The sequence below is a fragment of the Scyliorhinus torazame genome, chromosome 2 (assembly GCF_047496885.1).
Source record: "Scyliorhinus torazame isolate Kashiwa2021f chromosome 2, sScyTor2.1, whole genome shotgun sequence".
NCBI lineage: Eukaryota > Metazoa > Chordata > Chondrichthyes > Carcharhiniformes > Scyliorhinidae > Scyliorhinus > Scyliorhinus torazame.
Window position 1 is genome coordinate 19340252 of NC_092708.1, and position 20016 is coordinate 19360267.

The 20016-nt window shown below is 60.9% G+C and overlaps 1 protein-coding gene across 1 annotated transcript in view; it reads left to right on the plus strand.

Annotated features, from left to right (window-relative positions):
* LOC140386639 (receptor-type tyrosine-protein phosphatase-like N) overlaps positions 1-20016 on the plus strand; it is a 358411-nt gene that overhangs the window by 35088 nt on the left and 303307 nt on the right. The window lies entirely within an intron of this gene.

The window sequence follows — 20016 nt, forward strand, 5'->3', positions numbered from 1 at the left end:
CCCTCAATGCCCTCTCCTCATCTCGCCCCTTCCCCATCCCAATCCCTCCATCTCGCCCTATCCCTCACCCTCCCCATCCCACTCCCTCCCCATCCCACTCCCTCCCCATCCCACTCCCTCCATCCCACTCCCTCCATCCCACTCCTCACTATCCCACTCCCTCCCTATCCCACTCCCTCCCTATCCCTCACCCTCCCCATCCCACTCCCTCCCCATCCCACTCCCTCCCCATCCCACTCCCTCCATCCCACTCCCTCCATCCCACTCCTCACTATCCCACTCCCTCCCTATCCCACTCCCTCCATCCCACTCCCTCCCCATCCCACTCCCTCCCCATCCCACTCCCTCCATCCCACTCCCTCCATCCCACTCCCTCCCCATCCCAATCCCTCCATCTCGCCCTATCCCTCACCCTCCCCATCCCACTCCCTCCCCATCCCACTCCCTCCCCATCCCACTCCCTCCATCCCACTCCCTCCATCCCACTCCTCACTATCCCACTCCCTCCCTATCCCACTCCCTCCATCCCACTCCCTCCCCATCCCACTCCCTCCCCATCCCACTCCCTCCATCCCACTCCCTCCATCCCACTCCCTCCATCCCACTCCCTCCCCATCCCACTCCTCACTATCCCACTCCCTCCCTATCCCACTCCCTCCATCCCACTCCCTCCCCATCCCACTCCTCACTATCCCACTCCCTCCCTATCCCACTCCCTCCCCATCCCACTCCCTCCCCATCCCACTCCTCACTATCCCACTCCCTCCCTATCCCACTCCCTCCCTATCCCACTCCCTCCCTATCCCACTCCCTCCCCATCCCACTCCCTCCCCATCCCACTCCCTCCCCATCCCACTCCCTCCCCATCCCACTCCTCACTATCCCACTCCCTCCCTATCCCTCTCCCTCCCCATCCCACTCCCTCCCCATCCCACTCCCTCCCCATCCCACTCCCTCCCCATCCCACTCCCTCCCCATCCCACTCCCTCCCTATCCCTCTCCCTCCCCATCCCACTCCCTCCCCATCCCACTCCCTCCCCATCCCACTCCCTCCCCATCCCACTCCCTCCATCCCACTCCCTCCATCCCACTCCCTCCCCATCCCACTCCCTCCATCCCTCTCCCTCCCCATCCCACTCCCTCCCCATCCCACTCCCTCCCCATCCCACTCCCTCCCCATCCCACTCCCTCCCCATCCCACTCCCTCCATCCCACTCCCTCCATCCCACTCCCTCCCCATCCCACTCCCTCCATCCCACTCCCTCCATCCCACTCCCTCCCCATCCCACTCCTCACTATCCCACTCCCTCCCTATCCCACTCCCTCCCTATCCCACTCCCTCCCTATCCCACTCCCTCCCTATCCCACTCCCTCCATCCCACTCCCTCCCCATCCCACTCCCTCCATCCCACTCCCTCCATCCCACTCCCTCCATCCCACTCCCTCCATCCCACTCACTCTCCATCCCACTCACTCTCCATCCCACTCACTCTCCATCCCACTCCCTCCATCCCACTCCCTCCATCCCACTCCCTCCATCCCACTCCCTCCCCATCCCACTCCCTCCATCCCACTCCCTCCATCCCACTCCCTCCATCCCACTCACTCTCCATCCCACTCACTCTCCATCCCACTCCCTCCAACCCACTCCCTCCAACCCACTCCCTCCAACCCACTCCCTCCAGCCCACTCCCTCCAACCCACTCCCTCCAACCCACTCCCTCCAACCCACTCCCTCCATCCCACTCCCTCCATCCCACTCCCTCCATCCCACTCTCTTTCTCCATCCCACTCTCTTTCTCCATCCCACTCTCTTTCTCCATCCCACTCTCCTTCCATCCCACTCCCTCCATCTCGCCCCCTCCCCATTCCACTCCCTCCCTCCATCCCACTCCCTCCATCCCACTCCCTCCATCCCACTCCCTCCATCCCACTCCCTCCCCATCCCACTCCCTCCCCATCCCTCTCCCTCCCCAACCCTCTCCCTCCCCAACCCTCTCCCTCCATCGCACTCTCCCTCCATCCCACTCTCCCTCCATCCCACTCTCCCTCCATCCCACTCTCCCTCCATCCCACTCTCCCTCCATCCCACTCCCTCCATCCCACTCCCTCCATCCCACTCTCCCTCCATCCCACTCTCCCTCCATCCCACTCTCCCTCCATCCCACTCTCCCTCCATCCCACTCTCCCTTCATACCACTCCCTCCATCCCACTCTCCCTCCATCCCACTCTCCCTCCATCCCACTCTCCCTCCATCCCACTCCCTCCATCCCACTCCCTCCATCCCACTCCCTCCATCCCACTCTCCCTCCATCCCACTCTCCCTCCATCCCACTCTCCCTCCATCCCACTCTCCCTCCATCCCACTCTCCCTTCATACCACTCCCTCCATCCCACTCTCCCTCCATCCCACTCTCCCTCCATCCCACTCTCCCTCCATCCCACTCTCCCTCCATCCCACTCTCCCTCCATCTCACCCCCTCCCCATTCCACTCGCTCCCCATTCCACCCGTTCCCCATTCCACCCGCTCCCCATTCCTCGCCCTCCCCATCCCACACCCCCCATCACGCCCCCTTCCCATCTTGCCCCCTCCATCTCGCCCCATCCCACTCCCTCCATCTCGCCCCCCCATCCCACTCCCTCTCCACCCCACTCCCTCCTTCGTGCCCCCTCCCCATCCCAATCCTTCCCCATCCCACTCCCTCCGCCTCGCCCCCCCTCCCCATCTCGCCCCCCTCCCCATCTCGCCCCCCTCCCCATCTCGCCCCCCTCCCCATCTCGCCCCCTCCCCATCTCGCCCCCTCCCCATCTCGCCCCCTCCCCATCTCGCCCCCTCCCCATCTCGCCCCCTCCCCATCTCGCCCCCTCCCCATCTCGCCCCCTCCCCATCTCGCCCCCTCCCCATCTCGCCCCCTCCCCATCTCGCCCCCTCCCCATCTCGCCCCCTCCCCATCTCGCCCCCTCCCCATCTCGCCCCCTCCCCATCTCGCCCCCTCCCCAACTCGCCCCCTCCCCATCTCGCCCCCTCCCCATCTCGCCCCCTCCCCATCTCGCCCCCTCCCCATCTCGCCCCCTCCCCATCTCGCCCCCTCCCCAACTCGCCCCCTCCCCATCTCGCCCCCTCCCCATCTCGCCCCCTCCCCATCTCGCCCCCTCCCCATCTCGCCCCCTCCCCATCCCGCCCCCTCCCCATCTCGCCCCCTCCCCATCCCGCCCCCTCCCCATCTCGCCCCCTCCCCATCTCGCCCCCTCCCCAACTCGCCCCCTCCCCAACTCGCCCCCTCCCCATCTCGCCCCCTCCCCATCTCGTCCCCTCCCCATCTCGTCCCCTCCCCATCTCGCCCCCTCCCCATCCCGCCCCCTCCCCATCCCGCCCCCTCCCCATCCCGCCCCCTCCCCATCTCGCCCCCTCCCCATCTCGCCCCCTCCCCATCTCGCCCCCTCCCCATCTCGCCCCCTCCCCATCTCGCCCCCTCCCCATCTCGCCCCCTCCCCATCTCGCCCCCTCCCCATCTCGCCCCCTCCCCATCTCGCCCCCTCCCCATCTCGCACCCTCCCCATCTCGCCCCCTCCCCATCTCGCCCCCTCCCCATCTCGCCCCCTCCATCTCGCCCCCTCCATCCCGCCCCCTCCATCCCGCCCCCTCCATCCCGCCCCCTCCATCCCGCCCCCTCCATCCCGCCCCCTCCATCCCGCCCCCTCCATCTCGCCCCCTCCCTATCCTACTCCCTCTCCATCACACTCCCTCCGCCTCGCCCCCTCCCCATCTCACCCCCTCCATCTTGCCCCCTCCATCTTGCCTCATCCCACTCCCTCCATCTCACCCCCTCCCCATCCCTCTCCTCCATCTCGCCCCCCCCCATCCCACTCCCTCCATCTCGCCCCCTCCCCATCCCACTCTCTCCATCTCGCCCCCTCCCCATCCCACTCTCTCCATCTCGCCCTATCCCACTCCCTCCATCTCACCCCCTCACCTCCATCTCACCCCCTCCCCATCCCACTCTCTCCATCTCGCCCCATCCCACTCCCTCCATCTCACCCCCTCCCCTCCATCTCACCCCCTCCCCATCCCACTCCCTCCATCTCGCCCCCCCATCCACTCTCTCCATCTCGCCCCCTCCCTATCCCACTCTCTCCATCTCGCCCCCTCCCCATCCCACTCTCTCCATCTCGCCCCATCCCACTCCCTCCATCTCACCCCCTCCCCTCCATCTCACCCCCTCCCCATCCCACTCCCTCCATCTCGCCCCCCCATCCCACTCTCTCCATCTCGCCCCCTCCCCATCCCACTCTCTCCATCTCGCCCCCTCCCCATCCCACTCTCTCCATCTCGCCCCCTCCCCATCCCACTCTCTCCATCTCGCCCCCTCCCCATCCCACTCTCTCCATCTCGCCCCCTCCCCATCCCACTCTCTCCATCTCGCCCCATCCCACTCTCTCCATCTCACCCCCTCCCCATCCCACTCCCTCCATCTCGCCCCCCCATCCCACTCTCTCCATCTCGCCCCCTCCCCATCCCACTCTCTCCATCTCGCCCCCTCCCCATCCCACTCTCTCCATCTCGCCCCCTCCCCATCCCACTCTCTACATCTCACCCCCTCCCCATCCCTCTCCTCCATCTCGCACCCCCATCCCACTCCCTCCATCTCGCCCCCCCATCCCACTCTCTCCATCTCGCCCCCTCCCCATCCCACTCTCTCCATCTCGCCCCCTCCCCATCGCACTCTCTCCATCTCGCCCCCTCCCCATCCCACTCTCTCCATCTCGCCCCCTCCCCATCCCACTCTCTACATCTCGCCCCCTCCCCATCCCACTCCCTCCATCTCGCCCCCTCCCCTCCATCTCACCCCCTCCCCATCCCACTCTTTCCATCTCGCCCCCTCCCCATCCCTCTCCCCCAATTCCACTCCCTCCACCTTGCCCCCTGTCTGTACCCCGCCCCACCCACTCTTTCCATCATATACCTCTCCCTTTCCTTCTCGCCCTCCCTTCACCATGCCCCACTCTCTCCATCCCACCCCCCCATCCCTCTCCCTCCATCTCTTCCCCGCACACCTTCTCGCTCCTCCCCTCTTTCTCGTCACCCCTCGCTGTTTGCTCCTGTCTCCATCTTCATCCCTCCACTCCATCTCGCCCCCTCCATCTCGCCCCCTCCATCTCGCCCCCTCCATCTCGCCCCCTCCATCTCGCCCCCTCCATCTCGCCCCCTCCATCTCGCCCCCTCCATCTCGCCCCCTCCACCTCGCCCCCTCCATCTCGCCCCCTCCATCTCGCCCCCTCCATCTCGCCCCCTCCATCTCGCCCCCTCCATCTCGCCCCCTCCATCTCGCCCCCTCCATCTCGCCCCCTCCATCTCGCCCCCTCCATCTCGCCCCCTCCATCTCGCCCCCTCCATCTCGCCCCCTCCATCTCGCCCCCTCCATCTCGCCCCCTCCATCTCGCCCCCTCCATCTCGCCCCCTCCATCTCGCCCCCTCCATCTCGCCCCCTCCATCTCGCCCCCTCCATCTCGCCCCCTCCATCTCGCCCCCTCCATCTCGCCCCCTCCATCTCGCCCCCTCCATCTCGCCCCCTCCATCTCGCCCCCTCCATCTCGCCCCCTCCATCACGCCCCCTCCATCTCGCCCCCTCCATCTCGCCCCCTCCATCTCGCCCCCTCCATCTCGCCCCCTCCATCTCGCCCCCTCCATCTCGCCCCCTCCATCTCGCCCCCTCCATCTCGCCCCCTCCATCTCGCCCCCTCCATCTCGCCCCCTCCATCTCGCCCCCTCCATCTCGCCCCCTCCATCTCGCCCCCTCCATCTCGCCCCCTCCATCTCGCCCCCTCCATCTCGCCCCCTCCATCTCGCCCCCTCCATCTCGCCCCCTCCATCTCGCCCCCTCCATCTCGCCCCCTCCATCTCGCCCCCTCCATCTCGCCCCCTCCATCTCGCCCCCTCCATCTCGCCCCCTCCATCTCGCCCCCTCCATCTCGCCCCCTCCATCACGCCCCCTCCATCTCGCCCCCTCCATCTCGCCCCCTCCATCTCGCCCCCTCCATCTCGCCCCCTCCATCTCGCCCCCTCCATCTCGCCCCCTCCATCTCGCCCCCTCCATCTCGCCCCCTCCATCTCGCCCCCTCCATCTCGCCCCCTCCATCTCGCCCCCTCCATCTCGCCCCCTCCATCTCGCCCCCTCCATCTCGCCCCCTCCATCTCGCCCCCTCCATCTCGCCCCCTCCATCTCGCCCCCTCCATCTCGCCCCCTCCATCTCGCCCCCTCCATCTCGCCCCCTCCATCTCGCCCCCTCCATCTCGCCCCCTCCATCTCGCCCCCTCCATCTCGCCCCCTCCATCTCGCCCCCTCCATCTCGCCCCCTCCATCTCGCCCCCTCCATCTCGCCCCCTCCATCTCGCCCCCTCCATCTCGCCCCCTCCATCTCGCCCCCTCCATCTCGCCCCCTCCATCTCGCCCCCTCCATCTCGCCCCCTCCATCTCGCCCCCTCCATCTCGCCCCCTCCATCTCGCCCCCTCCATCTCGCCCCCTCCATCTCGCCCCCTCCCTATCCTACTCCCTCTCCATCACACTCCCTCCGCATCCCACTCCCTCCGCCTCGCCCCCTCCCCATCTCACCCCCTCCATCTTGCCCCCTCCATCTCGCCTCATCCCACTCCCTCCATCTCACCCCCTCCCCATCCCACTCCTCCATCTCGCCCCCCCCATCCCACTCTCTCCATCTCACCCCCTCCCCATCCCACTCTCTCCATCTCGCCCTATCCCACTCCCTCCATCTCGCCCCCTCCCCATCCCACTCCCTCCATCTCACCCCCTCCCCTCCATCTCACCCCCTCCCCATCCCACTCTCTCCATCTCGCCCCATCCCACTCCCTCCATCTCACCCCCTCCCCTCCATCTCACCCCCTCCCCATCCCACTCTCTCCATCTCACCCCCTCCCCATCCCACTCCCTCCATCTCGCCCCCTCCCCATCCCACTCCCTCCATCTCACCCCCTCCCCTCCATCTCACCCCCTCCCCATCCCACTCCCTCCATCTCGCCCCCTCCCCATCCCACTCCCTCCATCTCACCCCCTCCCCTCCATCTCACCCCCTCCCCATCCCACTCTCTCCATCTCACGCCCTCCCCATCCCACTCCCTCCATCTCGCCCCCTCCCCATCCCACTCCCTCCATCTCACCCCCTCCCCTCCATCTCGCCCCCTCCCCATCCCACTCCCTCCATCTCACCCCCTCCCCTCCATCTCACCCCCTCCCCATCCCACTCTCTCCATCTCACCCCCTCCCCATCCCACTCCCTCCATCTCGCCCCCTCCCCATCCCACTCTCTCCATCTCACCCCCTCCCCATCCCACTCTTTCCATCTCGCCCCATCCCCATCCCACTCCCTCCATCTCACCCCCTCCCCTCCATCTCACCCCCTCCCCATCCCACTCTCTCCATCTCGCCCCATCCCACTCCCTCCATCTCACCCCCTCCCCTCCATCTCGCCCCCTCCCCATCCCACTCTCTCCATCTCGCCCCCTCCCCATCCTACTCTCTCCATCTCACCCCCTCCCCATCCCTCTCCTCCATCTCGCACCCCCATCCCACTCTCTCCATCTCGCCCCCTCCCCATCCCACTCCCGCCATCTCGCCCCCCCATCCCACTCACTCCATCTCGCCCCCTCCCCATCCCTCTCCTCCATCTCGCACCCCCATCCCACTCTCTCCATCTCGCCCCCTCCCCATCCCACTCCCTCCATCTCGCCCCCTCCCCTCCATCTCACCCCCTCCCCATCCCACTCTTTCCATCTCGCCCCCTTCCCATCCCTCTCCCCCAATTCCACTCCCTCCATCTTGCCCCCTGTCTGTGTCCCGCCCCACCCACTCTCTCCATCATATACCTCTCCCTTTCCTTCTCGCCCTCCCTTCACCATGCTCCACTCTCTCCATCCCACCCCCCCCCATCTCTTCCCCGCACACCTTCTCGCTCCTCCCCTCTTTCTCGTCACCCCTCGCTGTTTGCTCCTGTCTCCATCTTCATCCCTCCTCTCCGTCTCAGCACCTCTTCCATCCCTCTCTCTGTTTGGCCTCTCACTCATCCCTCTTTCCCTGTCTCGCTCACTCCTCTGTGCCTGCTCTGTCCTGCCTTCGTGTGGGTAGCGACAGGACACCCCGTTCCAGTGGAGGGGGGTAGGGGAGGGAGGTAGGGGAGGGAATTATGGCTGACAGTTATTTCTAGCTCTGTTCCTAATCAGACCTCAACCAAAGAATCCCAGACAGAGTCAACACAGTCCTGCCACCGAGCTTGGTATCCCCCTGATCGGTGTGGCTATGTAACAAGCCACAGCACAGTGATTGCTACATTGGACACGTGTAACATGTTACAGCATCAGCCCCGGGGCATCACTCCCACAGTACTGAGGGAGTGCCGCACTGTCAGAGGGTCAGTACTGCGGGAGTGCTACACTGTCAGAGGGTCAGTACTGAGGGAGTGCCGCACTGTCAGAGGGTCAGTACTGAGGGAGTGCCGCACTGTCAGAGGGTCAGTACTGAGGGAGTGCTGCACTGTCAGAGAGTCAGTACTGAGGGAGCGCTGCACTGTCAGAGGGTCAGTACTGAGGCAGTGCTGCACTGCCAGAGGGTCAGTACTGAGGGAGTGCTGTACTGTCGGAGGGTCAGTACTGAGGGAGTGCTGCACTGTCAGAGGGTCAGTACTGAGGGAGTGCTGCACTGTCAGAGGGTCAGTACTGAGGGAGTGCTGCACTGTCAGAGGGTCAGTACTGAGGGAGTGCCGCACTGTCAGAGGGGCAGTACTGAGGGAGTGCTGCACTGTCAGAGGGTCAGTACTGAGGGAGTGCTGCCATGTCAGAGGGTCAGTACTGAGGGAGTGCTGCACTGTCAGAGGGTCAGTACTGAGGGAGTGCTGCACTGTCAGAGGGTCAGTACTGAGGGAGTGCTGCACTGTCAGAGGGTCAGTACTGAGGGAGTGCCGCACTGTTGGAAGTGCTGCATTTCAGATGAGACGCTAACGACCTGACCCCTCAGGTGAAAGAGAAAGAGCGGGGGAAATCTACCTAGTGCCCTGGACTAATATTGAACCCCCAACCAATAATGCAGAGAAGGATTGTCCGGCCATCTACTCTACTCATTGTTATTTGTGGGAGTTTTGCATATTGCTGAACTTCCAAATTACTATATTCTGAAAGGATTTAATCAGCTGTAAGTGGTTTGGAAGATGCTGAGGATTTGAAAGGTGCTATATAAATGCAGGTCCTCTCTTTCTCCTCTAATAAATAGCATCAATAATTGTATTTCTATGCATACCGCGGGGCCAGTTGGGGGAGGGTGGATCCCAGTTTGCATTATGTCTCCAAGTGGGAGAAGCTTCTCATTAACCATCTCCCTAATCTACGGAGGGCACAGGTTCGCTATTTCATCTGTTTTCTGATTTAAATAAAATAAAAGCGGTGAGTGGCGGGGTAATTATTCCTGCAGCCTGGAACGCCATCGATTGTTGGATTTTGATTAAATGGCAGCCTCCGAGTGCTCGGGAGAGCAGCTGACAAAGGGGATTCTGCGTTCCGTAAACTCCCCCTGAATATGGATGTGACCTTCTCGCTGAATGTAGGTCAGGGTAAGTGCCACGTACGTCAGTCAGCTCCGCCTCTGTGCACCTGCTCGGGAGGGAGGCGCGGATTAATTAAACATCTCCACGCCAGAGGCGGGCGGCGAAGGGGGGTCTCCAGCTCCTGCGTTTAGCAAATCCCGTCCGAACGGGCTGCCCTTTGTACCTCCCGCCCCTGCCCACCTCCCCCACCCTTCACCTCCAGCTCTGATGCCTGACGGTCTGAAGGATGGAGCACTCTCTGTGCTGAGCGGGCTGTTGCCATGCACGGACGCAGGAGTTGCCTATTTCAGCATCGGCTGCAGAGCCGCCTTTGGAATTTAAACAGCGTTCAGTGCCGCCAGAAAAGGTGGAAAATTGAGGCATTTTTCATTCCTGCTCTGCTGCCGCCGAGGAACCGGCCCCGGGTCACTGTCCGCGCGGAGTCTGCCCGTCCTCCCCGTGTCTGCGTGGGTCACTGTCCGCGCGGAGTCTGCCCGTCCTCCCCGTGTCTGCGTGGGTCACTGTCCGCGCGGAGTCTGCCCGTCCTCCCCGTGTCTGCGAGGGTTTCCTGTCCGCGCGGAGTCTGCCCGTCCTCCCCGTGTCTGCGCGGGTTTCCTGTCCGCGCGGAGTCTGCCCGTCCTCCCCGTGTCTGCGTGGGTCACTGTCCGCGCGGAGTCTGCCCGTCCTCCCCGTGTCTGCGTGGGTCACTGTCCGCGCGGAGTCTGCCCGTCCTCCCCGTGTCTGCGTGGGTTTCCTGTCCGCGCGGAGTCTGCCCGTCCTCCCCGTGTCTGCGTGGGTCACTGTCCGCGCGGAGTCTGCCCGTCCTCCCTGTGTCTGCGTGGGTCACTGTCCGCGCGGAGTCTGCCCGTCCTCCCCGTGTCTGCGTGGGTTTCCTGTCCGCGCGGAGTCTGCCCGTCCTCCCCGTGTCTGCGTGGGTCACTGTCCGCGCGGAGTCTGCCCGTCCTCCCCGTGTCTGCGTGGGTCACTGTCCGCGCGGAGTCTGCCCGTCCTCCCCGTGTCTGCGTGGGTCACTGTCCGCGCGGAGTCTGCCCGTCCTCCCCGTGTCTGCGTGGGTTTCCTGTCCGCGCGGAGTCTGCCCGTCCTCCCCGTGTCTGCGTGGGTCACTGTCCGCGCGGAGTCTGCCCGTCCTCCCCGTGTCTGCGTGGGTTTCCTGTCTGCGCGGAGTCTGCCCGTCCTCCCCGTGTCTGCGTGGGTTTCCTGTCTGCGCGGAGTCTGCCCGTCCTCCCCGTGTCTGCGAGGGTTTCCTGTCCGCGCGGAGTCTGCCCGTCCTCCCCGTGTCTGCGTGGGTTTCCTGTCTGCGCGGAGTCTGCCCGTCCTCCCCGTGTCTGCGTGGGTCACTGTCCGCGCGGAGTCTGCCCGTCCTCCCCGTGTCTGCGTGGGTTTCCTGTCCGCGCGGAGTCTGCCCGTCCTCCCCGTGTCTGCGTGGGTTTCCTGTCTGCGCGGAGTCTGCCCGTCCTCCCCGTGTCTGCGTGGGTCACTGTCCGCGCGGAGTCTGCCCGTCCTCCCCGTGTCTGCGTGGGTTTCCTGTCCGCGCGGAGTCTGCCCGTGTCTGCGTGGGTTTCCTCCGGGTGCTCCGGTTTCCCCCCACAAGTCCCGAAAGACGTGCTTGTTGGGTGAATTGAACATTCTGAGTTCTCCCTCTGTGTACCCGAACAGGCGCCGGAATGTGGCGACTAGGGGCTTTTCACAGTAACTTCATTGCAGCGTTAATGTAAACCCGCTTGTGACACTAATAACGATTACACTGTCTTTAGATCAGAAAGTGGCCATCCAGCCTGGGTGATCGATGCCCGTGCTTCCGCCCCCTGTGAGTTCCATCCCATCCCATCAACATGCAAACATGGGAGCAAATGGCCTGCTTGTGACCTGCGCACTTTGGCCCTTCGAGTCTGCTCCACCGTCCAATAGGATCACGGCCAGTCTGGTTGTGGTCCCAACTCCACTTACCTGTCTGCCCCACCCCCCCCCAAACCCCCAATAACCCTTGACCCCAGTGTCTGTCACAAATCTGTCTAACTCTGCATGGAATAAATTTAGTGACCCGGCTGCCACATCTCGCTGGCGGGGAGAATTCCAGTGACCAACCGCCTGAGGGGGAAAAAGCTCTCCTGCTCTGTCTCAAAAGGTGGACATCTTGGGCGGGGTTCTCCGTTTCCGAGACTAAGTGTTGACGCCGGGGCAGAATCCGTGGAGTTTTACGACAGGAAAAACTGGAGCCGCACCTGGACCGATTCAGCGACCATTGAGGGGCTCGAACCGGCACCACGCGGAACTAAATCTATTCCAATGAAAAACGTACGGGATTCGCCCGGTCAATGATCGACACTCGGGAGGCTGACAAGCTGCAGCCGCACATACACATTCCACTCCCCACACACACTCGTCCCAGCCAACAAGGTGGCACTGGGTGTGCTGGAGCGCGCCCGCACAGCTGATGGGTTGGCTCGGGCCAGAGGGCACCCAGGGGGGTGCCCTGGGGGGGACACCTGTACGACCCGTGGCACTAAGTTCACAGTGGGCTGTCAGCGGTGTGCGCAGCTGCATGGCTGCCTTGCCGGCTGCGGCAACGGTGTTCCGTGCCCGTCCACCCCGACCCCACAGCCCACCTCCTGTCCACCCCCCCCCCCCCCCCCCCCCCCGGCCCTGGCAGAGGCCCCCGGCCCGCGGCACAACTGTCAGCAAACTATAGCTCGTGAACCGCGGCATCGGGGACTCGGCCCACCGGAGGGCCTGCTACTGATATGCAAACGGTGTTTACTGTACGTGCGTTCCGGAACGCACTGACGCCGCTGTCGGCGTGCTGGAGCATTGCGATCTGCCGTCAAATCGGCACCTGCTGCGATTTTGCCGTCGGAACTGATTCTCCGCTCGCTCGCCTCTCCCAATTTTGGCTTCGGTTAATGGAGAATCCTCCCAATTGTTAAACTCGTGTTTATGCATCTTACCCGTAAATATATCAATACTGTTCTGCTCAAACAATCCCTCTGGCAGCGAGTTCTCACCACTCTCTGGGTAAAGATGTTTCTCCTGAACTCTCTCTTCTCGGGAACCGGCCTGGAGAGGAATCCCACTGAACTCGAAACGTCAACTGTTTCTCCCCACGGATGCTGACAGACCTGCTGAGGTTTTCCAGCATTTTCTGCTTTTACACAGGTACACGCATGGAAAATAGAAAAGGGAGGAGACCATTCTGCCCTTCCAGCCTACCCCGCCCCTCACTGTCTTTTTATTTTAGAAAATATTTTATTGAGGCATTTATAATTTTAACAATTTTACGCATCAAATTGTCAACAAAAAGAAAAACACAACAATATAGGCAACAAACCCGCCCCAGCCAACATGGCTTACACACACAGTGCCACCTTCCCCAACCTCCCCTCCATTGGTTCTCCTGCCCTTACTCGTCTCTCCCATGCCCCCGCCCCCCCCCCCCGGCCCCGCTGAATTCTTCTCGAAGAAGTCGATAAACGGCTGCCACTTCCGAGCAAACCCCCTCGAGGCGAGTTTAATTTTCTCGCGTCTGAGAAACCCCGCTAACCCACACTCCCGACTTCGGGGGCTCCGAGCCCCTCCAACCCAGTAAGATCCGTCTCCGGGCCACCAGGGAGGCCAAGGCCAGGACGTCGGCCTCCCCCCCCCCCCCCCCCCCCCCCCCCCCCCCCCCCGGGCTCCCGGATCTTCCGACACCCCGAAGATCGCCACCTCTGGACTGGGAACCACCCTCATTTGAAAGACCTCCGACGCGGCATCTGAAAACACTTGCCAGAAGCCCCTCAGCCTCGGACATGCCCATTACATATGGACATGATTCACAGGACCCCCCCCGCACAGCACCCACACCTATCCTCCACCTCCTCAAAGAACCTGCTCATCCGGGCCACAGTCATGTTTGCTCTGTGGACCACCTTAGACTGTATCAGGTGCATGACGAGGATGCATTCACTCTCCTCTGGGCCTCCTCCCAGAACCCGGCCTCCAACTCGCCACCAAGCTCCTCTTCCCACTTTCTCTTCACCTCCCCTATCGGAGCCCCCTCCCACTCCATCAGTTCCTTGTAGATCTCTGAGACCGTCCCCCCCCCGCCACTCCTGTTCTCGACACCACCTTGTCCTGCAGCCCCTGGGGCGGCAGGTGCGGGAAGGTCGAAACCTGCCTCAGCATAAAATTCCTCACCTGCAGATACTGGAACCCATTCCCCCCCTGGCTCGGGAAACCCTCATCAATAAAGAGATCCCCAAATCTCTCAATCCCTGCCCTTTGCCCCCTCCGAAACCCCCATCTAGACCCCCTCCCTGGAGCGAACCGGTGATTATCACATATCGGTGCCCACACCGACCCCCCCCTCTAACCTCCTGTGCTGCCTCCACTGTCCCCACACGCTCAGGGCTGCCACTACTACTGGGCTTGTGGAGTACCGAGCCGGCGAGAACGGCAGAGGTGCCGTCAAAAGGTGCCAAACCCGTGCCCTTACAGGATGCCGCCTCCACCCGCTCCAACCCCTCCACCACCCACTTCCTGGCCATCGTGATAGTCGCCGACAAGTGGTAGTTAACAAAATTCGGGAGAGCCAGCCCCCCCCGCACCCCTGCTCCAGCAGCACCACCTTCACCCGCGGGGTTTTACCCGCCCAAACAAATCCCAAGATCTTTGCACTCGCCTTTTTGAGGAACGCCTTGGGGATAAAAATTGGGAGGCTCTGGAAAACGAACAGAAACCTCGGGAGGACAGTCATTTTACCCGTCTGAACCCGCCCGGCCAATGACAATGGGAGCGCGTCCCACCTCCGAAAGTGCCCCCTCATCTGTTCCACCAACTGACCCAAATTCAGTTTATGCAGCTGCTCCCAGTCCCGCGCCATCTGGATACCCAAATACCGAAGGCTCCCTCCCACCACCTTGATCGGCATCTCACCAAATCTCCTCTCCTGCCCCCTCGCCTGGATCACAAAGATCTCACTCCTGCCCATATTCAATTTGTATCCCGAAAACCGGCCGAATTCCTCCAGTATACCCATAATCCCTCCAATCTCCCCCAGCGGGTTCAATATGTACAGGAGCAAAGAGTCCGCATCGAGCGAGACCCTGTGTTCCAACCCCCCCCCCCCCCCCCCCCCCCCCCCCCCCGCCGCACCAACCCCTGCCAGACCCTCAACGCCCTCAGTGCCAATGCCAACGGCTCTATAGCCAAGGCAAACAGCAGTGGGGAAAGTGGCCGTTCCTACCTCGTCCCCTGGTACAACCTGAAGTAGTCCGATCTCACCCGATTTGGCCGCACACTGGTCACCTGATCAAAGGCTTTCTCTGCGTCCATGGCCACCAGCACCTCAACCTCACGTCCCTCTGGAGGCATCATAATAGCATTAATCAACCTCCTAATGTTGGCCGCCACGTGCCGCCCCTTAACAAACCCCGTCTGGTCCTCCCCTATTACCCCTGGGACGCAGCCCTCGATCCTTGTGGCCAGGACCTTCGGCAATAGTTTGGCTTCCACATTTGACAGGGAGATCGGCCTATACGACCCACAATTTTCCGGATCCTTATCCCGTTTTAAGATGAGGGAGATTGACGCCTGTGACAACCTCGGGGGGGAGCACTCCAAACTCCTTTGCTTCATTGAAGGCCCTTACCAGCAGCGGTCCCAAAACCCCTGAGAACTCTTAATAGAATTCCAATGGGTTCCAGGGCCTTATCCGATCGCCTCCAACCCCTCTACCACATCTACAAGCCCAACTGGGGCCGCCAAGCCCGCCACCAGCTCCCCATCAACCTTCGGGAATTTCAGCCCTCCCGGAAACCTCCTCACCCCTCCGTGGCTGGGGGGTTCCGACTTACACAATTTACTATAAAACTCCCTAAACACCCCATTCACCCCCGCCGGGTCCAAGACCGTGTTTCCTCCCGTGTCCTTCACTTTCCCAATTTCTCTCGCCGCCTCCTGCTTCCTCAACTGGTACGCTAACATCCTGCTCGCTTTTCTCCCATGCTCGTATACCGCCCCTCTCACCCCTCGCAACTGCCCTACCGCCTTACCCATGGTTAACAACCCAAATTCCATTTGCAACCTCTGGTATTCTTTGAACAGCCCTTCCTCCGGTGTCTCTGCATATCTCCTGTCCATCTCCACCAGCCTCCACTATCTCCACCCGCTCCACCTTCTCCCTGTGTGCCCGAGTCGAAATAAACTCCCCCCGACCACTGCTTTCAGTGCCTCCCAGACTGTACCTGCCGAAACCTCCCCCGTGTCATTAATCTCAACATATCCCCGGATGGCCGTCCTCACCTTCCTCACCCGCTCACACACCTCTTCCTCCGCTAACATTCCAACATCCAGCCTCCATTACGGGAGCTGGCCCACCCCCCCCTTGCTCACTGGTAACTCCACCAGTGCGGGACATCGCCCAACACCACTATTGCCGAATATTCGACATCTACCACCCCTGCCAACCTCGCCTTATCCACCACGAAAAAATCTATTCGGGAGTACACGTTGTGCACGTGGGAGTAAAACGAAAAACCTTTCGCCCACGGCTTCCCAAATCTCCATGGATCCAACCCCCCCACCATGTGCTCCATGAACCCCCGAACCGGAAACTTCCCCAGCACCCGCCTCATAAATTCCACATCATCCCAGTTCGGGGCATCGATGTTGACCAACACCACCGGCATCCCCTCCAATTTCCCCGCTTACCATAGCTTCCCCCCCCCCCCCCACCCCCCAGAGTCACCCACTATATATCCCACCTCGAACGCAACCCGCTTATTGACCAAAATCGGCATCCCTTTCCAGCCCTGAATGAAGCATTTGCCCAACCCATCCCTTCCTCGGCCTAATCTGCTCCCCCAACTTGTAGCATAGCCACACCCGCCTTCAGTCGCTTCAAGTGTGCAAGCACATGGGCCCCCTTGACCGGCCCATTTAATCCTAGCACGTTCCACATGACCAGCCTGGTCGGGGGGCACCCAGCCCCCCCGCCCCTGCTGATCAACCACAGTCCCTCTTGGGCCAGCCTCCAGCCCGTGTCCCGCACCTCCCATTGGGCATCCACCATCATCGATCTTCCTCCCCCTACACTTTAAGTATCCTTCCCCTGTCAGCAGTACTTCCCCTCCCCCCCCCGCCCCAGATACCCCATGCTCCCACTGACCTTCCACTCACCCCCCCCCCCCCCCCCCCCCCCCCATTGCGCTTCCATGAACTAGCCCGGCTAGCTAGCCTGGCGGCCCCTGCCCATGGCACCTAGCATCCCCCATTTCCCTCCCCCGCACCCCCCCCCGCCCCACTCGAACATTAGTGCAAACAAACCAAAAACAACCCCTCCCCAAACCCAAACAAAGAAACCAACCATCTCTTAAAAAAGGACACACACAAAAAAAAAATCCCTGATGCTGAAAAAGAAATAAATGGCCCCAAACATAAGTTAACCGTAAAATCATAACAACATCCCCACCAAAGTTCAAGGTCCACTTTCTCCTGCCAGTTCATTGCCTCTGACAAATTCTACCGCTCCGCCGATCCAAAGTACAATTCCCGGCCTTCGTAGGTCACCCACAGACGTGCAGGGTACAGTAGCCCAAACTTCACCCCCTTCTTGTAGAGGGCAGCCTTGACCTTGTTGAAGCTCGCTCTCTTCTTGGCCAACTCTGCACCCTGGTCTCTGATATCATTGCTCTCCCAGGTACAGCGCCTCATAATTTACTCCTGGTCCAGGAACCGGTGCAGCCGCATCACCATGGCCCTCGGCGGCTCGTTCCCCTTGGGCTTCCTCATTAGCGCCCTGTGCGCCCGATCCACCTCCAACGACTGTGCAAACACGCCCTCTCCGAGCAGCTTCTCCAGCATCCTTCCTAATAGGCACCAGCATCGGCTCCTTCATTCCGCTCCGCCAGGCAGTGATCGGTTCTCTAGGTCCTCGACCTTCTCCTGGAGCCGCTTCTGCTGATCGCGCTTCAGCCCCACCTCCGCTGCCATCGGGGGGAACTGCTCCTCATGTTCCCCCGCCACCTCCTCCATCTTCTGGATCGCCTGACTCTGGCCCACCAGCTTCGTTGCCACGCGGTCGACCACCGCCCTGATCGAATCCACCGTCCGGGCCAAGTCCTCCAGACTCTCCTTCCATTGCTGGGTAAACTTCTGATTTAAGAAGCTCACTCTCTGGGTGAAGACATTACTCCTCACCTCAGTCCTAAAAGATTTAGCCCTTATCCTCAAACTATGACCCCCTAGTTCTGGACTCCCCCACCATTGGGAACATTCTTTCTGAATCTACCTTACCTAATTTTGTTAGAATTTTGTAAGTTTCTATGAGATCCCCTCTCACTCTTCTAAACTCCAATCAATATAATCCTAACCGACTTAGTCTCTCCTCATATGACAGACCCGCCATCCCAGGAATCAGCCGTGTAAACCTTCGCTGTACTCCCTCCATAGCAAGAACATCCTTCCTCAGGTAAGTACACCAAAACTGACACAATATATAATAAGATTTATTGTCACAAGTAGGCTTACATTAACACTGCAATGAAGTTACTGTGAAAATCCCCTAGTCACCAACCTCCGGCACCTGTTCGGGTACACGGGGAGGATTCAGAATGTCCAATTCACCTAACAGCACTTCTTTCGGGACTTGTGGGAGGAAACTGGAGCACCCGGAGGAAACCCATATCTCTGTAACCTCCTCCCCTATCTCTGTAACCTCCTCCCCTTTCTCTGTAACCTCTTCCCCTATCTCTGTAACCTCTTCCCCTATCTCTGTAACCTCTTCCCCTATCTCTGTAACCTCTTCCCCTATCTCTGTAACCTCTTCCCCTATCTCTGTAACCTCTTCCACTATCTCTGTAACCTCCTCCCCTATCTCTGTAACCTCCTCCCCTCTGTCGGTAAATACCCCCCTTTCTCTGTAAACACCTCCCCTTCTCTGTAACCGCCTCCCCTATCTCTGTAACCTCCTCCCCATCTCTGTAACCTCCTTCCCTATCTCTGTAACCTCCTCCCCTATCTCTGTAAGCTTCTCCCCTATCTCTGTAACCTAATCGCCTATCTATCTAACCTTCTCCCTATCCCTGTAACCTCCTCCCCATCTCTGTAACCTCCTCTCCATCTCTGTAACCTCCTCCCCTATCTCTGTAACCTCCTCCCCTATCTCTGTAACCTCCTCCCCATCTCTGTAACCTCTACCCCAATCTCTGTAACCTCTACCCCAATGTCTGTAACCTCTACCCCAATCTCTGTAACCTCCTCCCCAATCTATGTAACCTCCCCCCCATCTCTATAAACACCTCCCCTATCTCTGTAACCTCCTTCCCTATCTCCGTAACCTCCTCCCCTATCTCTGTAACCTCTTGCCCAATCACTGAAACCTCCTCCCCTATCTCTGAAACCTCCTCCCCTATCTCTGAAACCTCCTCCCCTATCACTGAAACCTCCTCCCCTATCTCTGTAACCTCCTCCCCTATCTCTGTAATCTCCACCCCTTTCCCTGTAACATCTTCCCCTATCCCTGTAACCTCCTCCCCTATCTCTGTAACCTCCTCCCCTATCTCTGTAACCTCCTCTCCTATCTCTGTAATCTCCTCCCCTTTCCCTGTAACATCTTCCCCTATCCCTGTAACCTCTTCCCCTCTCTCTGTAACCTCCTCCCCTCTCTCTGTTATCACCTCCCTTTCTCTGTAAACACCTCCCCTTCTCTGTAACCTCCTCCCCTATCTCTGTAACCTCCTCCCCATCTCTGTAACCACCTCCCCTATCTCTGTATCCTCTTCCCCAATCTCTGTGACCTCCTCCCCTATCTCTGTAACTTCCTCCCCTATCTCTGTAACTTCCTCCCCTATCTCTGTAACCTCCTCCCCTATCTCTGTATCCTCCTCCCCTATCTCTGTAACCTCTTGCCCAATCACTGAAACCTCCTCCCCTATCTCTGAAACCTCCTCCCCTATCTCTGAAACCTCCTCCCCTATCTCTGAAACCTCCTCCCCTATCTCTGTAACCTCCTCCCCTATCTCTGTAACCTCCTCTCCTATCTCTGTAATCTCCTCCCCTTTCCCTGTAACATCTTCCCCTATCCCTGTAACCTCTTCCCCTCTCTCTGTAACCTCCTCCCCTCTCTCTGTTATCACCTCCCTTTCTCTGTAAACACCTCCCCTTCTCTGTAACCTCCTCCCCTATCTCTGTAACCTCCTCCCCATCTCTGTAACCACCTCCCCTATCTCTGTATCCTCTTCGCCAATCTCTGTGACCTCCTCCCCTATCTCTGTAACTTCCTCCCCTATCTCTGTAACTTCCTCCCCTATCTCTGTAACCTCCTCCCCTATCTCTGTATCCTCCTCCCCTATCTCTCTAACCTCCTCCCCTATCTCTCTAACCTTCTCCCTATCCCTGTAACCTCCTCCCCATCTCTGTAACCTCCTCCCC